Genomic DNA, 6652 nt, shown 5'->3' on the forward strand with positions numbered 1-6652 from the left:
CAGCTCAGATAGCAATGGAAATCTCTCCCCAGTTAGTTTTCACAGCCCTGGAGAGAGTTTGGTAACTTCTGCAGAGCTGTGAATAGTTCTGAAGAGATTTTGGTGTTTTGTTTCCAGGCAGTTTGAAACATTCCCAGTGGTGTGGAAGGGAGTTGAACAGCTCAGGAGGCCTAGGAACTGCCCAAAGTCTCTTTGAAATGAGTCTGAAGAGTTCTGAAGAGCTCTTGATGACTTCTGCAGAGCTTTGAGAAGTTTGGGAAGAGATTTTGATGATGTTTTCAGGTGGTTGTGAGCCTTGGGCAGCATTTCTGAAGGGAGTTGAACTCTGAGAGAGGCCTTGGAGCTCACTGAGATCTCTGCAGGAGAAGTTGGGAAGAGATTTGAATGACTGCTGGAGAGGCTTGGATTAGGTTGGGGGGTTGGGAGAGATTTCAGGGCTCCCAGTGTGGCTCCCAGTGCTGTCAATACCCTGCCAGTGCTCTCCTGGATGGCTCCCAGTCCTCTGGCCCCCAATACCCCCAATTTCCTCCCAGTGTTCCCAGTGTGGCTCTCATTCTGGCTCCCAGTACAGCTCCCAGTGTTCACAGCTCCCTCCCAGTATGGCTGCCAGTGCTCCCAGCTCTTCAGAGTTAGCTGCTAAGAGATTTAAAGAGATCTGAATGAGGGTTTCAGAGGTTTCAAGGAGATTTTAATAACTGTGGAAGAGTTTTTGTTGTTTAAAGAGACCTTGAGGATTTTTCAGGCCTGGTTGAAGAGTTTGGAGAATCCCAGACCGCACTGAAATCTCTGCAGCATGCTGAAACAAGAGATTTGAATGCATCTTCGATGGATTGGGCAACTCTTAGGAGGTTTGAAAAGACCTTTTCTGGGCCTTTAGCTGTTCTGGGGGTGATTTTTTGGGCACTTGTGAAGTTTGGAAGCATCTTGGAAGCATCTTGAACATAGAAGTAAGCCTCAAAACTCCCTGTAGTGCCTTCAGAATGAGTTGTTCAGAGCTGTGCAGAGATTTTAATGAAGCCTTAAGGTTTTGTGGCAAGTTGGGAAAGGATTTGGATCAATCTTGTGAAGGCTTTTGGAAGGGTTCTGAAGAGGAATGGTCAGGTGCCAGGGTGGGGCCCCAGGTGCTGCAGTGGCATTGAGCTGGGTGGGAAGCTGCCTGCACTCAGGCACTGATTGGGCTGCTCAGGTGGCACAGAGAGAGGCACTGCAGATTCATTCTCCTCCTTCTTGTCCTCATCCTCCTTCTGGTGCTCCTCATCATCTTCCTCCTCATTCTCAACCTCCTTCTCCTCCTCAACTTCCTTTCCCTCAAGGCTGCACTTCAGCTCCTTCAACTTCTTCTCCAGGGTATTCTCCTCTGGGCTGTCATTCAGGGGCTGCTGTTGGGCCTTGCTGGGGCTCTAGATTAGCTCTGGGATCTTGGTGGGGCCCTGAGGACTCTCAGAGGGCAGGAAGTGAGTACAGATGGACAAATGGATGAAGAGATGGAGCGTGAAGGCTGCAGGGGGTGGGAGGGCTTAGTTCAGCAGCTGTGTGGCTCTGTCTGGCTCCTACCTACAATGGTGCTGGCAGCAGCTGACCCCAGAAGCTCAAAGCCCCAAATCCTGCCTGGCTCAGGACAGTCCCCTGACACCTCCTGACATCCAGCACAGCCCAAGCAGGCACTCAGGGCTCCTAGCCACACAGCCCAGCCATACCCCATGGCAGCAGTCACCTGAGGTCTCACTCCCTCTCTATCCCCCTTCATCAGTTCCTGCATGAGGTGGCTGCAGGGTCCCTCCTCACCCCTCATCTGTAACCCCCCCTTGGTTTGGTGCTGTTCTTTCAGCCCTCCAGCTGATCCCAGCCTTTAGTCTCAGGCCCCTTCCATTCTTGTGCTGCTGCTTCCAGCCCAGTTCCTTAGAGGCTTTCTCAGCCACAGCATTTCCCACTGCACCCTTCCAGCTGCAGTGGCAGTGGAGCTGGGGGACACAGGGCCATGGGACAGCCAAGGCGGCAGGGCCATGGATGGGCTGGGGATGAGGGAAGGGCCTGGGAGTGGTCAGGCAGGAATTAGGCCTTGTCCCCCCCAAAAAGGGGAGAGGGTCAAGGGCCCAGGTGGCAAATGTGTCTGCAGGAACTGCCAGAATCTGGCAGCATTTCAGGGGCTGAAAGGAGTGAATTGTGCTGCAGCTCTGCCTGTGTCAGCTGGGAGATGAGCAACAGCCCATGGGCACTGTGCCCTCCCATCAAGCCTCATTTTCTCTTGGGGCTGTGGAGTGGCAGCTCCAGGAGAGCTGCAAGGAGAAAGCTGAGAGAAATGGTCAGGGAGAGAAGGAAGCCAAACCCTTTGCACTGAGTCTCTTTGGGCTGCAGGTGTGTGAAGGGTGCTGGAGGTGTCAGGTTTGGGCAGCAGACAGAGACTCCTCCAACTTCCCAGTGAGGGCTGAAGAGGTTTTGCATGGAGCTGACCAAGGCCCTTCCCCCTCTGCTGCATCTGCAGAGATGATGAACCTCCCATTGTGTCCTCAGGGCTGCTCTGCTCTTCTCTTGGGGAGTGGGCAGCAGAGAGGTGTGTGCAGGGCAGAGCTGAGCACAGTGTGGGAGTGGTGAGGCCAAGGCCAGGGAGGAGAGGTGGGGCCAGAGCAAGATCTCCTGGGCAGGCAGTGGGAGGAAGCTGCAGGCAAGGCCTGGGAGAGGCTGTGTGGAGGCAGCTGTCTGGTGGTGCTGCCCTGCAGCTGTGTGCTGGGGGCTGTGTGCTGGGCACTTGGAGCTGAGTCTGTACTTGTTGAGCCCTCCCATCTTGAGCAGCCCTGGCTGTGTGCTGTGCCTGTGCTGCTGGGCTTGGGAGCTGCCCCCAGCAAGGCTCAGCTCTGCTGCCTGGTCCTGGGCAGTGCTGAGCCAACCCTTGCAGGTCAGTGCTCTCCTCTGAGCCCTTTGGTTCTCTTTGGCAGGGGCTGTGTCCCTCTCTCTCCCTCAGCCCTGCCCTGTGTGCTGGGGAAGAGCAGAGTTTGCAAATCTGCCCCTTTGAGCAGGCCAGCAGGTAAAGAACCCAGGGTGGGGCAACAGCAGGACCTCAGGCCCCAGGACACCTTCCAACCTCCTCCAGCCCCTCCTGCCCTCCACATTTCATCTCTCTAGGGGCTCTGAGGCACATCAGGTTTCATGGGAGTCTGGGAACTCCCCAGGCTGGTGGGGGTCAGTTGTGTGGCAGGAGGCCATGTGTGGGATTGAGATGTGGAGGGTGGTGGGAGAAGGTTGGAGGTGGTTTGGTGTTCCTTGGTCAGTGCTGCTGCCTCCATTGTCTGAGCCAGGAGAGATCAAAGGACAGGGTCTGGGCCAGGGACCATCCTGCCAATGCCACCAGGCTCAAGGAGAATGGGACAAGACCACTTGTAAGCCCCAGGGTACCTCAGGTCCCTGATCACAGGAACCTGGGGTCTCAGCACAGGTGTTAGAGGTCTGAACCCACACTGTGGCAAAACCTGCATGTTTGAGGTCCCCTCTGCATTCTTTCCTCCAGCTGAGTGTTGGAAGGTGTTGGGAGATGTCAGGGACTGTCATGACCCAGACAGGATCTCAGGGTTTATGCTCCTTGGTTCAGGTGCTTCCATCTTCCCTACTGCACAATTGTGACCCCTTCCTCCTGCAGTATGGCCTCACATAAGGACCCAGACAAGAGCTGGGGGGAGAACCAGCACCGAGAGATCAAGTTAGAGCAGCCAAAGTTCAGCCCTGAGGAAGAGGAGGAGGGCAGGATGGAGGAGGATGATACTGAGGAGAATGATGACTGTGGGGAGGATGAGCATGAAGGTGACCTGGATGAGGTGACAGAATGTATGGAGGAGGATGAAGCCAGAGCAGGTCCTTCTGGTCCACCCATTTGGCTGAATCAGTGCCCTGAGTGTGGGCAGAGCTTCCCACCTGGCTCAGAGCCAGTGAAGCACCACTGCCCCCGCCCGGGGCCCCAGCCCTTTGTCTGTGGGGACTGTGGCAAGAGGTTCAGACGCAGCTGTCATCTCAGCCGGCACTGCCTCACCCACACTGGAGAGAAGCCTTTCACCTGTGCTGACTGTGGCCAGCGCTTCAGACAGAGCTCCCATCTCACACAACACCGCAGTGTGCACAGCACTGAGAAGTCCTTCACCTGCAGGGACTGTGGCAAGAGCTTCAAAACCAGCTCCAGTCTCACCATCCACCGCCTCATCCACACGGGAGAGAAGCCGTTCCCCTGTGCTGTGTGTGGCAAGAGCTTCAGCTTGAGCACCAGACTCATCCAGCACCAACTCATCCACAGTGGTGACAAACCATACAGCTGTGCCGACTGCGGCAAGAGCTTCATCCTGAAGGGTGATCTCACCCAGCACCGTCGTGTGCACACAGGGGAGAAGCCTTTCACCTGTGCTGATTGCGGCAAGAACTTCAGCAGCAGCTCTACACTGACCCGGCACCGCCGCTCCCATAGCAATGAGAGGCCATACAGCTGTGCTGAGTGCGGCAAGAGATTCATTCTGAGCTCTGCCCTCAGCCGACACTGCAGTGTGCACAGCACTGAGAAGTCCTTTATCTGCACGGACTGCGGCAAGAGCTTCAAAACCAGCTCCAGCCTCACCATCCACCGCCGCATACACACTGGAGAGAATCTGTTCCCCTGTGCCGAGTGCGGCAAGAGCTTCACCAGGAGCAATGCACTCATCCGTCACCAGCTCATCCACAGCGGTGATAAACCATACAGCTGTGCTGACTGCGGCAAGAGATTTAGATCCCGCTCCAACCTCACCCAGCACTGTCGTGTGCACACTGGTGAGAAGCCGTTCAGCTGTGCTGATTGCAGTCAGAGCTTCACCTGCGTCTCTGCCCTTACCCAGCACCGCCGCACCCACACCGGTGAGAGGCCTTACAGCTGTGCTGTCTGTGGCAGGAGCTTCTCTCAGAGATCTACCCTCAGGCAGCACTACACTGTGCACAGCACTGAGAAGTCCTTCATCTGCAAGGTATGCGGCAAGAGCTTCAGTCGCAGATCCACCCTTACCATCCACCACCGCATCCACACTGGCGAGAGGCTGTTCCCCTGTGCTGAGTGCGGCAAGAGCTTCACCAGGAGCACTTTATTCATCCAGCACCAACTTATCCACAGTGGCGACAAACCATACAGCTGTGCCCACTGCGGCAAGAGCTTCACCCAGAGGGGACATCTCACCCAGCACCTTCGTGTGCACACCAGACAGAAGCCGTTCATCTGTGCTGTGGCAAGCGCTTCACCCAGAAGGGAGACCTCACCAATCACTGCTGCAGCCACACCAGTGACCAGGCCATATTGTGGGGGAGGCACAAATAAATCCACCCAGGGTCTACTGGGGTAATCCTAACCTGCCTGAGAGCCTTTCCAGCAGACTGAACCAAAATTACCTCTTTTTCCTCTGCATTTCTCAGAGGCTGGGGGCTCCAGCAGGAATCACAGAATCACCAAGGTTGGAAGAGCCTTCAAAGATCAAGTCCAACCAGTCACCACAGTCCTCATGCCTAACACCTTCTGCCCTTCTGAACACTAATTAGTGCTGATGAGAACAATTACAGTGCTGAGTCATCACAAGCAGAGCTGCCATTGCAGCTGGGCTGAGCTTTGCCAGGGACTGTCTGGTTCTTCCCCAATGCTTTGTGCCTCCCTGGGGTAAAAACATGTCCATTGCCCAGTTGTGTCAATAAAAATCCCAAACTTACCCAAATCCTATCTGTTTCCTTTTATTTTAGATATTTGTTCCCTAGGAATGGGGCTGGAGCTGTGTGCCCAGTTCAGGGAGGTCAAAGTGGGGTTCTCAGAAGAGTCTTGAGAATGTCTTGCTAGAGGCAGTCTCAGAGGTATGTCAGAGGATTGAGGGGGGGGGGTGGGAGGGGGTGGTGGTGTCAAGGAATGTTAGGTGTTTAGAGAGTGTCCTGAAGGGTCAAACTCCAAAACATGCCCTAGCCCAGACAGCTGTGAGCTGTGTATATGCCTCTGGCCATGCTTGGCTATGTCCCATCCTATAGGTGCAATTATCAGGGTCCTGTATTACTAAAGGGAATGAATTGTCTTGGGACAGTATTTAAACCAGCCAGAGCTGCTCTGGTTAGACAACTTGCCTTGTTCTCACCCAGACCAACAAGAGCCAAATGCTGCCAGAGTTGCAGCTGAAGAGCCTGCACTAACAGGCAGCAACTACACCCAGGCCTCGCACCTGGACCAAGGCAGAAAGGGGAAAATGTCCAAGAAAATTGAATCCCAGAAGAGGCTACAGCCTGGCAACAGAGTACACAGGAGAGGCCCCTAGCCCTCTCTGGGCCAAGGGCAAGCTCCAGACCATGAATTGGGCATGAGAGGAGAGAGGCTCCTAGCCCTCTCCTAGCCAAGGACTGCTCAAATTATAGCCTCAGCATCTGGGCAGGTACCGGACAGAGGAGCAAGTCACGAGTCTCCAGATAACCTGCCACAGAATCCCATTTGTGGCAAACCACAGAACCTTCATTTCCAATGTGAATTGTGTGTTGGACCCTCTTAGATTTGCGCTTAAGTCTCTGAACTGTCTTGAGATCTGGAATGGAATGGATGGAGGGTGTAGGGGTGATCTCAGGGAGGTCTTTGGAACCACTTGGAAAGCTACTGTCAGCTTTTCACTAAGGGGCTCTGCTGCTTTCC

General features: G+C 54.7%; 1 pseudogene; it reads left to right on the top strand.

Moving 5' to 3' along the window:
* Nucleotides 1-564: 564 nt before the first annotated feature.
* LOC128898614 (gastrula zinc finger protein XlCGF26.1-like) lies at nt 565-5317 on the top strand (annotated as a pseudogene).
* Nucleotides 5318-6652: the final 1335 nt, after the last annotated feature.

Source organism: Dryobates pubescens, chromosome 28 (genome assembly GCF_014839835.1).
Source record: "Dryobates pubescens isolate bDryPub1 chromosome 28, bDryPub1.pri, whole genome shotgun sequence".
Classification (NCBI taxonomy): domain Eukaryota; kingdom Metazoa; phylum Chordata; class Aves; order Piciformes; family Picidae; genus Dryobates; species Dryobates pubescens.